Here is a 14,652-nt window from a genome sequence, read left to right on the forward strand (position 1 = left end):
AGTCCAATTAGACCAAATGGTATGACTAAATAGCTATGGGACCAACTGGTCATTACACGAAATGGTGAGTGGACGAAATGGCAAATAGACCATGCGGATATTGGACGAAACGAAGGTAGACCAAGTGATAGTATAGACGAGTTGGCAATTGGGCGAATCGGCATGGGACCAAATGAAAATAAACCGCTCCGTCATCCCCCTTTCTCCTCCCCCCTCTTTCCCCCTCGTATGTCCCTGTCTCCCCTCCCCTCAAATCACAATCTTCTATTTTTTCCATTTCACTCACTACTAGTATGCACGCTGAGTAATAACATACAGTATTCTCAAGAATTTTCAAAAACGTTTGACTGAATTGATAAATATCATCATATAGGCAGATATTTTGGAACAACTTAAATGCTTAAGGTAAACTTTATTTAACAGGTGTCCACATTTCAAGATAATTTACGATATCACAGTAATCATCATCATCATCATTTGAGAAAAGTATTTCACGATAATTCTTAATGGAATTTATACTCGGGTAATGCAAACAAATAAAGTAAGTGGATAAATTATCAGGCACATAATTGAATTGATCAAGTTATCTTAAACTTTTAAAAAAGGCAACTCCAAAAGGCAATACGATAAAACCATGACAATCTTTGACATAACAAACATAAAAACCATGCTGATTAAAAATATTACTACGACTCGGATAATAACCTACAATTACTGCAACACAGAAAAAAAAACTTTTGTAAAACTATTCAAAATTATAAATGATTATTAGCCAGGTTTTACTCTAAATTAACCGTCAAAACAATCACGAGCTACAAAGAATTATTTATGGAGTCATGCATGAATTAATATCGGTAATGGGCGGATAAATTCAGTTTAGCTTTAAACTTGAAGACATTCCCCTTTTTCAAATCGCTTGTCTCGACTCTATCGTCCATTGATTGGTCCTCCCGCGGCGAAATCACAGACGCGGTAGTATTTGTCCGAACCTTCAAATTTCTTGTCACACCAGCATGTGAACCCATGTGGATGGGTGCATACTATAAACATGATAAAGAAAGAAGACAAATTCAATAAACTTTCATTAGACAGGGGCCGCGGAACTTTTGCAAGGTGGGGGGGGGGGGGGGGTGGGGGGACTGACCATGCAAACAAATCACAATCATATGGTCATTTTTAAGTTACATCAAAAATCAAAACTGAAAAGAATACGACCAGCTGGATAATAGCTAAGCAAAAGAAAATGACACTAGTAAATCATTATTTACGCAATTTATTGAAAATAATTATGAACAAGTTAAAAAAAAATATGTAGGATAATAACAACTTGAGACAACAAAACGACCAAAAGCGCTGTCGATTTTTCTAATGGTTGTCTTGATTTTTGTTCTTCTGCACTCTAACAAATTATTTTGTGAATAGGTCATTGGCTAAGCAAGTATAAAACATTATTTTAACCAACAGTTCATAGTTTGGTCTAAAAATAAGGAGTGGATGCGGCACACGCGGCATAATCCATAATAGTCTGAATTAAAAAAATAATAATATATAGTCAAAACGCATTTTATTTTTTTCACACAACGCAGTTTACTATGAACCTTACAGTAGTTGTTTAAACAGTTTAAACAAGTGTATAAAATCTTAAACAACAAAGTTTTACTTTTTTCATAATCAATTCTCAATGAATTAGGCATGGTTGGTTAACTTGCTAAACAACTATACTATATCGGCGTTGTATTAAATTTAAACAACGTTTATACTGCAGTGTATGAAAGAGTAACTTAGATCATGGACTTACTAAATAGGTCCATGCTTTATTCAATCAAATTATAATTATTTACCTGAAAACCTCCTTCCTCGTTTATCAGTCATGTGTTGACTGACGAGATCCACGGCATCATCCAATTCCATTTCAGCTTGCCTCTTCTCGAAGTCATTGAAATCGAATGCTGATGTGGCGACGACAGCGACGACCACGAACAGAGCAATGATGATGATTTTGGATGCCATTTTGAGATGTTCTGTCTGGTTTAAAGAGAAAAAAATATATATATGTAACTCATTACTGGCACACTAAGGTTTGCATTTGTTTTTACTTTATACGGTGAATTACAATAACAATGAATTATCATTATAGTTTCATTTACCTCTGGCCTGGGTAAATACTCAAAGAATTTAATTCCAAAAGTACAGGTTGTTTTGAAATTTAGCTTTGTTCATAAACAAATCATTATTATTCTCTCGCAAAATATAGAGTTCTCAAAGACATATATCAAAAAGGGTATTTATAATATTTAGTCTGCAATTCAATCCATTTTTATTTCTTATCTGTGTTGTTGATTCAAAAATGATAAAAAAAGACTGAAGAGGAAAACAAAATCTGTATTGATGAAATACTTCTATGATGACCCATGTTGATTGACTCTATCATGATAAAACGAATACAGTATCGGAAAAATAAATATGAATTGCAATGAAATACATGAAGGAAACTGAGCAAAACGAAGCGGGCACCAATCGCCTTCATAAAATATTGTCTAGAGACTCTATATTGATTGATTGATTGATTGATTTTATTTCGCAAGTCACCATAACATATATACAGTAGCATTAAAACAACAGGCTTGTACAGGATGACCCACGAAAGCTCGAAAGCTTATTTCCAGTGGGGTCCTCGACATATAGAATTAAGATAATAAAATGGTAAAATTATACTATTTACATATTAAAAAAATGAAGAAAAAAAAATCAGAATTTACTATTATCAATAAATAAGATATATAGATAATATATATAAGAATATAACGAAGAAGAAGAAGAAAAGAAGGAGAAGAAGGAGGAGGAATAGAAGAAGAAAGAGGAGGAGGAGGAGGAGACGGAAGAAAAGGATGAGGAAGAAAAATAATAAGGAGAAGAACAACAGCAAAAACGGCGACAACAATAACAACACGAAGAGGAGAATAGAAGGAAGAGATAAAAGAAATAGAAAGAATAGAAGAAAGGACATATCAAAGCTTCAATCAAACTATGTAAAATACATAATAATACCTGGTAGAGAAGAGAAAAAAAACGTGGTCAGTATTCAGGCTAAATCAACCGTATAACCATGGACCTATAAGAAATGGACGATTAACGCGAGCATTCTTTTGATGCAATCATAGTCGCCGTCTCCTGATTATGTGCATATTAATGATAACATACAGGTGCTTTGACAATAGCGACTACCAAGGCGAATCTGATCTTCACAAAGGAATGTTTTGCTCTTTTTGCCGTTTGTTGGCTGATGTCTTGTAGCAGATTATACTTTTCAATTAAGATGTTTCAGATTTGGAACAGCAAATTGAGAAGCAGACGATTTTTGTGATATCAAATTTATTATTATCGATTTGCACGCTTCTGCACACTCATAATGACTTTTCTAACAACGAGAGGGGGACGACCCCTACAAGAAACCCACCATGTTTCTCTGGAATATTATGAGGAAATCTTTAAAATGTGATTATAAATTACAATCAATCAATTTCATTTCAGCCTCTATCTTGAAATATTCATACATTTTTCCAAATAAAAACCATGGAACTAAGATAACCATTTGTAAACCAGAACTGCACATTAATTTCCGAGAATTTAGGTAATTTATTACCTTCTGCGCATACAGTTTGTCTAATGTTAAATGTCTAATCACCGAAAGCTTCTGTAACTCATGGTTTAATTGACGGCGACCATGATGGTATCACAGGAGATAAATATGAAGAGAATGTTATTCACATGACAATGACAGTCAGATGTTAGTGAATTCATTAACTAACCGATGAATGTCCAGCTTTCATAGGTCCATGGTATAACATATCATTTGCATCTTCTCTTTGACTCTCAAGTGAAAGATATTCTTTCAATTTCCTCTTAAAATGCAAAAAGTTTCCTATTTCCTTTATATCATTGGGAAGGGAATTCCAATGTTTTATAGCATTGTAATAAAAGGAGTTACCAATACTACCTACCCTTTCTGGTAAGCAAAAGTTGAAATGGCTGTTTCTTGTATTATAGTTATGTAATTCGGTATAGATTAAAGTTTGATCCAATGTAATGATTCGATCTATTGTGATAGATTTTATGCACGTGGTGCAAAATAAGCTGTATTGATCTTTTGTTGACTTCAAGAAAACCTGCTCCAGAGAGTTCGGTGTAGCCAACATGGGTTCTGGGACCAGAACAGTTAATGAATCTAACCATTTTATTCTGTATAATTTTCAACTTCTTTTTATCGAGTTCGCTTATGCCACTAAACCAAGCACGGTTAGCATAGCCAAATAAACTCTGAATGATAGCAAAACAGAGAATACGCCTTGCTTTTTTATCCATACAACTTTGATACCTGTACAGAAATTTCAAACGGGCATTCGCCTTTTTCACGATTGATTCTACTAAAGATGAAAATGAAAGGGAGCTAGTCAACTCAATGCCTAAATACTTTACAGATTCTTTCCTCTGAATTATTTTATTATTGTATGATACTTCAAATTCAAATGAAGTTTTATAATTACTTTTAGAACAAAACAGAATGCTCTCGGTTTTGCCTAAGTGTAACGATTATCTATTATCAGTCATCCAATCGACACATGTAGACAGCTGTTCGCTAAGTTTTTCCTCCACAAATTTTGGGTTGGAATTTGAACAAAGTAGTACGCTATCATCTGCATACAATAATAATTTACAGTCAGCTTTTATACAAATAGACATGTCATTGATATAAGTTGAAAATAGAATTGGGCCTAAAATACTTCCCTGTGGAACTCCACACGTTATAGGCATAATTTTGGAACGAATATCGCGAATAGCCATTAGTATACTTGATGTCGATTCGACAAGTAGGATTTGAACCATGCTACAGTAGCCTGGTTAAAACCCATTATTTGTAATTTTTTCAATAAGATGCCACGATTAACTGTATCAAATGCTTTTTGAAGATCTAGGAGTACCATCCCAACGAATTGTCCCTTAGAAATATTAGTTCTCAGATAATCAGTCAAGTGAATAAGGCATGTCTCAGTCGAATAGTCATGTCGAAAACCAGACTGATATTCGTAAATCATATCATTTTCTTTAAAATATTTTTCGATCTGAATACATACCGCCTTTTCTAGAATTTTGGATACTATGCTTAAAACACTGATAGGTCTATAGTTTTCAACAGCAGTTTTATCTTTCTTCTTATGAATATGAGTTACTTTTGCAATTTTCATATCCTCTGGGAAAGTGCTAGTAAAGATAGATAGATTTATCAAGAAATGTAATGGTTTGTACAAACTCTTTGCTCCTTCTTTTAGAAATTTAGCAGGGATCAAAAATCTAACCCAGTGCTTTTTGATACATTTAATTTACGCAACTCATTAAAAATGAATTGATCACTAACAGGTAATAATTCAAATTTATCTTGGCTTATACTTTTTTTTCTCATAAAATTCACGAATGTTATCACTGTCTGCAATGAAAATGTCTTTGCAAGATGGAAGTTTATCTACCAACGTAGCTGCGACATTTGTAAAATAGGAATTGAATTCATTGGAAATAGTTATCTTATCATGACATAATTCTCCGTCAATTGAAACGACTAATTCTTGGTCCTTTCCATTTTTCTTTTTTAATCCCAAACTTTTTAGATTCTAACAAAGTCTTTTAGAATCATTTTTATTTTCTTCTATTTTATTTTGTAGGTATTCTAATTTGGCCTTTTTCACCTCTCTTTGAACAATATTTCTTAATTTCTTGTATCTTTTGGAAAGCGTGTCATAATCCTCATCGCTTAGATTTTTCTTCATTTTTTTATACGCCACATTTCTTTCTCGAATAAGAGAAATAATATCTTTAGTCATCCAGTTTTCTGATCTCTGTTTAATTCTAATCCGTTTTTTTTGAGGCGCTATCATATTCAACGTTGAAATAAAAGTATTTTGAAAAACTGACCAAGCCTTATTTACGTCAGTGCATTGGGTTAAATCTGACCAATCAACGGCAGACAGTTTAATATTGAAAGATTCTTCGCTATATTTTTTCAACGATCTAATATCAGTGGTTCTGTGAACACCTATATAGCCAGCAAATAATTTTCTTTCTTGTACAGAAAGTAAAAGAATTGTCACTTATACCAAGATCAATAACACCACTTTGACTTATTTTTTGTTCGTTATTACATATAACATGGTCCAACAAAGAAGAACGTGTGTGTGTGACACGGGTTGCATCTTTGATCAGTTGGCTAAATCCATGAAGACTCAATAAGTCAGTATATTTTTTTAGCCAATGGAGATTTCTGAAAAAGACAAACATTCATATCACCTAAAAGTATAATTTCATCATCTTTCTTTAATGTATCGAGAATACTTGACATCTTCTCAATAAATTGATTGCTTTTCGGAGGCCTATAAATGACGCCAGCAATAATTGGTTTTGATCTTGGTAGAAGCAAATTAATCCACAGTGATTCAGAATCACCTGTACTTAAAACATCTATGATATTGAATGCAATATCATTTCTGACATAAAAACATACACCACCCCCAGAGCCTGATAATCTATCATTGCGTATTACTTTGTATCCATCTATATTGATATCTTCATCATTCACCGAGTCATTTAGCCATAATGTTTCTGTAAAAGCAATGACTGCAAGATTCTTTCTCTTAAAGGAGAATGAAACTCTTGGAGCAAGTTAGCTTTTGTGAAAGCAGAAAAATCAAAGAATAAGATCAACAAAAGTTTGAGTAAAATAGGACTAGCAATAAAAGAGTTATGAGCATTTGAATGTCGAGATCACTAATGCTATGGAGATCCTCCCATTGGCAATGCGACCAAGATCTATGATGTCACAGATGAACAACTCTCCCCTTTTGGACACTGAAAATATACCCCAAAACATCTCTTTTTGCTCATTCCTATCATATGACAAACGATTCATCAATGATATAATGTTGTGAAACCTCTGTACTTGTCCTCTCATAAAGAGAACACCTCACCTTGTGATAGACTCTATAAAAGTGAGAATCTAAGTGAAATAAGTACTAAAGTAATGAGGGAGTTGTACGTGTGTGACATCACAGATCTTGGTCGCATTGCCAATGGGAGGAACAACATGGCATTAGTGATCTCAATATTCAAATGCTCATAACTTTCGTATTATTCATTCAATCTTCCTCAAACTTTCAACAATATGTTTCTTTGATTTTTCTGCTTTCACAAAAGCTAACTTGCTCCAAGAGTTTCATTCTCCTTTAAATAGAATTCGAAGTTCTGAAATTTTTGGTAGAATAGAACTCACATTTAGATGTACAAAGTGAAGACCTTTTACAGCAAATATGTTTTCAAAATCTTGATAAAGTAAACTTGAATCCTTCGAGTTTTGTTGTTGTAAATTTGGCTCTGGAATGTTTTCGGGTACCCGAATTTCTTTCTCACAGTTTACAATAGTATTATTGTAGTCGTCAAATAAAGATTCACAGAAAGATGGTAAAAAACAGGTTGAACAAAACCATTCATTATATGTTTTAGCGTTACTTCATACTTGTGAATTATATCATCCTTAAAAAAAACTGTTTGTTGATACCTTGCAAATTCACAAAAATCTGTACATTTCTTGTTTAATAATAATATTCCAAACCGTGAAACTCACCGTTTCTCTATTGGAGTATAGAATTGACTTTGAAGCCTCGAAATGTTGTTTCTGTATAAACAGCGGTTGTGAACTATACTGCTCTTCTCGAATATCTTGGTGAGATGGAATCGATATTGATGCCTTCCCCCAAAACAACTCGTTATTTATACATTTTCCCATTCTCTGGTTTTCTTCAAAATCCGTTCCACTATAAACATGAAATCGAGCATCAAAGCGCCCCCTCATTCAAAATTGTGAAATAAAATCACTCCGATATCTAGTTCCCCGGTTTTTTTAAATCGAATTTTATCCATGAGCACCCATATGTACGGAAGCTTTAGAATCATCATGTCTTAAAGAAAATAAGAGATATTCATCTTACCCTGTTAACTTAAAGGTCCTATTTTGTCGAAATGGTGATATATTTTTTTTGTCATGTCAATTCCTAATCTAAATAGCTTTATGACGTCGGACATGGATGTCGACATGTATGGCGAAATACGCTATCTTGCCGATAGACTTAAAAAAAATGTTTTAATGGCGACTTATAACTGTCTTGTTCTAAACAAAGTTGACTTAGCAACACTGGCGTACAGATGGCGGTGATTGAGGGCCTTGGATCCCCTCCTCCCCAAAAAATTCACAACCAAGATAAAAAAAGGGAGAAAGAGAAAAGAATGAAAAGAGGAAGGGGTAAAATATTACGTTATTATTAAAATCACGTCAGAATTCGTCACAAAATTAGATTCCCTGGTTAGATCTCTCTATATAAAAAAGTTTGCTAACTCGCTTCGCTCTAACGCAGCTTTTTCGAAATTTGTCCCTATGTGCGCGACGTCTGGCCCCCTCAATTTTTTTTTCTTTTTGCTTGGCAAGATAACGTATGACAGAAATATCCTCTTGGCAAGAAAACGTTTCTCGCCCTGTCGACATACTAATCGACATGATTACGATTAGTCCAGGAGCTGACCCTTTAAAGTTTCCATATCAAATGAAAATCGATGACTAACGAGGATAGACATAATAGATGTGGTTAAGTCATTATGTTCCTTGTAAGACGTAGTTAGAGGTCTGCTCTTGTCATTATGATTTGTGACAGATGACTCTTTTCCAGTCAAGCATGTAATATGTGAAAACGTGGGATTTGTTTAGCAAGTAATACTCGTCCATGGTCCATGTAAATACCCACTCAATAATGACTTTTGCAATTAATATTATTTTTATAAAAAAAAACCCACCAGTTTGGAATCAAACCGATGCTGTTTTGATATACTAATTGCTGTTGTATAAACACCTATCTGGTGTTAGACCAAAACCAAACTGGTGTTGTTTAACACTTATCTGGTGTGGATTTCGGGCTGGTGGTAAATCAACACCGGAGTTTTTGCAGTTTATTTATCATGACAAAATAAATACGTGATGCTTTTTTTTTCATTCTGTTTTTATTGAAAAAATCAAGAAAATCACAATATTTACAAGAATTATTGCACGATAATTTAGAGTATAAAATCAATAAAAGTTAGTTCGGAGACTCTAATGTGCATGGGCTAGTCAGAAAGCTAAATCATTGAAAACAATTGAGATTGGTGTCAATTCGAGAAAGTAACCAAATACTGACCATTGCAGAAGTGAAAGACTGCACTCTCGAAATTCCTTATAGATTAGACTTTGCCAATCCAAAGTTGGATTGAAGTTTTCAATCTAATTGATTTAAAATTCAATATTCGACTGAAACTTTCGATCCAATTTTTTATTGGTCCAATATCAGGTTGACTTTCAATCTATACGGAATGCATGCCGTAGGCCTGCAGTACACTGTAAAAACGCTGTTTAAAATGTTAAGCACGTTGTTTAAGCCCGCCACTTTTTAAACTTCTAACCAAGTTGTTTGAAAGAGGCACCTTGTTAAAAAGTTTAAACAAATTTTTTTAAAGTGACGGGCTTAAATTTTTAAACAGCGTTCTATATACAGTGCAGAAGACACGTGCGCTAACAATATTTTACAACTTGTATGGCGATCATCACAAAAAAAGTTCTTGACGGAAAATACTGGAAAGGGAAAGAAATTTCAGTCTAATATTGATTTGTATATATATAGGCTACATAATTATCCTTTACAGTATAATTGAGTGAAAATTGAATATTTCATTCGTTGCTGTCTAATTTCAAAAAATCTTTAAATCTTAAGTTCATATAAGTTGTTTAACCAATATTCATCGGTGACCTATCCACGGAGGATTAGTCTATATTGTTACTGGGGGTGTTGAACATTGTCACAGCACCCCCAATAAAAATAGATAATCCTCCGTGGATAGGTCCATGATATTCATATACTCATATACTGTGCAAATATATGCAAATGTAAGAATTTAAATATGAAAAAAAAAATAATCATGTGCCCTATATAACCCAGACCAGATACGCGATTGACTTAGTTAAAAAAAAACAGTACAAGTTTTTGATTGATCTGTTTATCATTAATGATTAACTTTGCACCATTAACGGGAACAAAAGAGCAGGGGCGATGACAGTGTAGTTTGATATAGGGGGCGGCAAAACGACATATCCCCCGCCCCCTCAATTAAACTACAGGTATGACAGGGGTGATAGGCCTCACGATGTCCGGCACTCACCCATACCTATATCTTCTTCTCTATACATGTAGTCCCTTTCCCCCACTTATTCTTCCTTTTTTCTGTTATTTTTCACTTTGAAAATCTTACTGGGGAGGTCGACCGCCTCTGCACTTTCAGTATGGCGACACACTTGACATAATAGTATTGAAGTTAAAGTAGGCCTATAGGTTTTACTTTCAATACAGCCCGATAGGGGCCTTCGTCTCTTTTCCACTTTTGAAAACAGAAATATCATGAATCGATATCTTATTTTCTCTCTTTCTATATATAACAAATAAAAAAAAAAGAGAATGTCTCCTTGGCAGTCTTTTATTCATATATCAAAATGGACGTTGTTCTTAAAGGCCTTATTCATACAATCAGGAGAGTGTCGCTATTCATATAAGAACGCCATAGTCTGAATATTATAAATCATGTGGATTGCATTCTCAATGTTCATGATCAGTGGCATGGACACCTCATCACCAGGGGCAAAACCTCCTGCAGCTCTTTTCCCCTTCCCTCAGCATGTGTGCACCCTGCACACTCTCTCTCTCCGCACAATGCTCCATCGGTAAATTGCCAATTCGTCTACTGCCAACCCGTCCACTCACCGCATGGTCTATATACCTTCATTTAGTCTAATGCAATTCCGTCCATCAACATTTCGTGTAACAAGCAGTTGGTCAAAAAACCATTTGGTCTAATCATCACTTCGTCTAATCACCAGTTCGGTCTGACCATTTCGTCTCATAACCAGTTGGTCTAATATTCGTTTATTTTCATTCATTTTGCCCAATTAACACTTAGTCCAATTAGACCAAATGGTATGACTAAATAGCTATGGGACCAACTGGTCATTACACGAAATGGTGAATGGACGAAATGGCAAATATACCATGCGGATATTGGACGAAACGAAGGTAGACCAAGTGATAGTATAGACGAGTTGGCAATTGGGCGAATTGGCATGGGACCAAATGAAAATAAACCGCTCCGTCATCCCCCTTTCTCCTCCCCCTCTTTCCCCCTCGTATGTCCCTGTCTCCCCTCCCCTCAAATCACAATCTTCTATATTTTTTTCCATTTCACTCACTACTAGTATGCACGCTGAGTAATAACATACAGTATTCTCAAGAATTTTCAAAAACGTTTGACTGAATTAATAAATATCATCATATAGGCAGATATTTTGGAACAACTTAAATGCTTAAGGTAAACTTTATTTAACAGGTGTCCACATTTCAAGATAATTTACGATATCACAGTAATCATCATCATCATCATTTGAGAAAAGTATTTCACGATAATTCTTAATGGAATTTATACTCGGGTAATGCAAACATATAAAGTAAGTGGATAAATTATCAGACACATAATTGAATTAATCAAGTTATCTTAAACTTAAAAAAAAGGCAACTCCAAAAGGCAATACGATAAAACCATGACAATCTTTGACATAACAAACATAAAAACCATGCTGATTAAAAATATTACTACGATAATAACCTACAATTACTGCAACACAGAAAAAAAACCTTTTTGCAAAATTATTCAAAATTATAAATGATTATTAGCCAGGTTTTACTCTAAATTAACCGCCAAAACAATCACGAGCTACAAAGAATTATTTATGGAGTCATGCATGAATTAATATCGGTAATGGGCGGATAAATTCAGTTTAGCTTTAAACTTGAAGACATTCCCCTTTTTCAAATCGGTTGTCTCGACTCTATCGTCCATTGATTGGTCCTCCCGCGGCGAAATCACAGACGCGGTAGTATTTGTCCGAACCTTTAAATTTCTTGTCACACCAGCATGTGAACCCACGTGGATGGGTGCATACTATAAACATGATAAAGAAAGAAGACAAATTCAATAAACTTTCATTAGACAGGGGCCGCGGAACTTTTTCACGGTGGGGGGGGGGGGGGGGGGGCTGACCATGCAAAAAAAATCACAATCATATGGTCATTTTTAAGTTACATCAAAAATCAAAACTGAAAAGAATACGACCAGCTGCATAATAGCTAAGCAAAAGAAAATGACACTAGTAAATCATTATTTACGCAATTTATTGAAAATAATTATGAACAAGTTAAAAAAAAATATGTAGGATAATAACAACTTGAGACAACAAAACGACCAAAAGCGCTGTCGATTTTTGTAATGGTTGTCTTGATTTTTGTTCTTCTGCACTCTAACAAATGATTTTTGTGAATAGGTCATTGGCTAAGCAAGTATAAAACATTATTTTAACCAACAGTTCATAGTTTGGTCTAAAAATAAGGAGTGGATGCGGCACACGCGGCATAATCCATAATAGTCTGAATTTAAAAAAAAATAATATATAGTCAAAACGCATTTTATTTTTTTTCACACAACGCAGTTTACTATGAACCTTACAGTAGTTGTTTAAACAGTTTAAACAAGTGTATAAAATCTTAAACAACAAAGTTTTACTTTTTTCATAATCAATTCTCAATGAATTAGGCATGGTTGGTTAACTTGCTAAACAACTATACTATATCGGCGTTGTATTAAATTTAAACAACGTTTATACTGCAGTGTATGAAAGAGTAACTTAGATCATGGACTTACTAAATAGGTCCATGCTTTATTCAATCAAATGAAATTTACCTGAAAACCTCCTTCCTCGTTTATCAGTCATGTGTTGACTGACGAGATCCACGGCATCATCCAATTCCATTTCAGCTTGCCTCTTCTCGAAGTCATTGAAATCGAAAGCTGATGTGGCGACGACAGCGACGACCACGAGCAGAGCAATGATGATGATTTTGGATGCCATTTTGAGATGTTCTGTTTAGTTTACAGAGAAAAAATATATATACATGTAACGCATTACTGACACACTAAGGTTTGCATTTGTTTTAACTTTATACGATGAATTACAATAACAATGAATTATCAAGATAGTTTCATTTACCTCTGGCCTATGGGTAACTACACATAAAATTTAATTCTAAAAGTTCAGGTTGTTTTGAAATTTAGCTTTGTTCATAAAAAAAATCATTATTCTCTCGCAAAATATAGAGTTCTCAAAGACATATATCAAAAAGGGTATTAACAATATTTAGTCTGCAATTCAATGCATTTTTATTTCTTATCTGTGTTGTTGATTCAAAAATCATAAAAAAAGACTGAAGAGGAAAAAAAAATCTGTATTGATGAAATAATTCTATGATGACCCATGTTGATTGACTCTATCATGATAAAACGAATACAGTATCGGAAAATTAAATATGAATTGCAATGAAATACATGAAGGAAAACTGTGCAAAACGAAGCGGGCACAATATCGCCTTCATAAAATATTGTCTAGAGACTCTATAGACCTACATGTTTTAGCGTTACTTCATACTTGTGAATTATATCCTCCCAAATTTTTTTTTTTGATACCTTGCTATTTTCACCAAAATTGTGACATTTCTTGTTTAATAATAATATTCCAAACCGTAAAACTCACCGTTTCTCTATCTATGGAGGTAGAATTGACTTTGAAGCCTCAAAATGTTGTTTCTGTATAAACAGCGGTTGTGAACTTACTGCTCTTCTCGAATATCTTGGTGAGATGGAATCGATATTGATGCCTTCCCCAAGAACAACTCGTTATTTATACATTTTCCCATTCTCTGGTTTTCTTCAAAATCCGTTCCACTATAAACATGAAATCGAGCATCAAAGCGCCCCCTCATTCAAAATTGGGAAATGAAATCACTCCGATATCTAGTTCCCCGGGTTTTTTAAATCGAATTTTATCCATGAGCAGCCATATCTACGGAAGCTTTAGAATCATCATGTCTTGAAGAAAATAAGAGATATTCATCTTGCCCTGTTAACTTAAAGATCCTTTTTTGTCGAAATGGTGAGATATTTTTTTTGTCATGCCAATTCCTAATCTAAATAGCTTTATGATGTCGGCATGTATGGCGAAATACGCTTTCTTGCCGATAGACTTAAAAAAATGTTTTAATGGCGACTTATAACTGTCTTGTTCAAAACAAAGTTGACTTGGCAACACTGGCGTACAGATGGCGGTGACTGAGGGCCGTGGATCCCCTCCTCCCCAAAAATTTCACAACCAAGATAAAAAAAGGGAGAAAGAGAAAAGAATGAAAAGAGGAAGGGGTAAAATATAACGTTATTATTAAAATCACGTCAGAATTCGTCACAAAATTAGATTCCCTGATTAGATCTCTATATATAAAAAGTTTGCTTACTCGCTTCGCTCTAACGCAGCTTTTTCGAAATTTGTCCAGATGTGCGCGACGTCTGGCCCCCTCAATTCTTTCTTTTTTTTTTTGCTTGGCAAGATAACGTATCTCGCCATGTTGACAGAAATATCCTCTTGGCAAGAAAACTTTTCTC

General features: G+C 34.3%; 2 long non-coding RNA genes across 2 annotated transcripts; both read right to left on the bottom strand.

The window, feature by feature from the left end:
* Window positions 1-384: 384 nt before the first annotated feature.
* LOC135156022 (uncharacterized) lies at window positions 385-7,787 on the bottom strand. The gene is made up of 3 exons (XR_010295165.1): window positions 7,667-7,787; window positions 1,842-2,021; window positions 385-1,040 (listed from the first exon to the last, which is right to left on the bottom strand). It is a non-coding gene; the product is annotated as an uncharacterized LOC135156022 (long non-coding RNA).
* A 3,670-nt stretch (window positions 7,788-11,457) lies between these two features.
* On the bottom strand, window positions 11,458-13,869 carry LOC135156013 (uncharacterized). Its single transcript, XR_010295153.1, has 3 exons — window positions 13,751-13,869; window positions 12,904-13,083; window positions 11,458-12,108 (listed from the first exon to the last, which is right to left on the bottom strand). It is a non-coding gene; the product is annotated as an uncharacterized LOC135156013 (long non-coding RNA).
* Between the last annotated feature and the right edge of the window lie 783 nt (window positions 13,870-14,652).

Source organism: Lytechinus pictus, chromosome 11 (genome assembly GCF_037042905.1).
Source record: "Lytechinus pictus isolate F3 Inbred chromosome 11, Lp3.0, whole genome shotgun sequence".
NCBI classification, from domain to species: domain Eukaryota; kingdom Metazoa; phylum Echinodermata; class Echinoidea; order Temnopleuroida; family Toxopneustidae; genus Lytechinus; species Lytechinus pictus.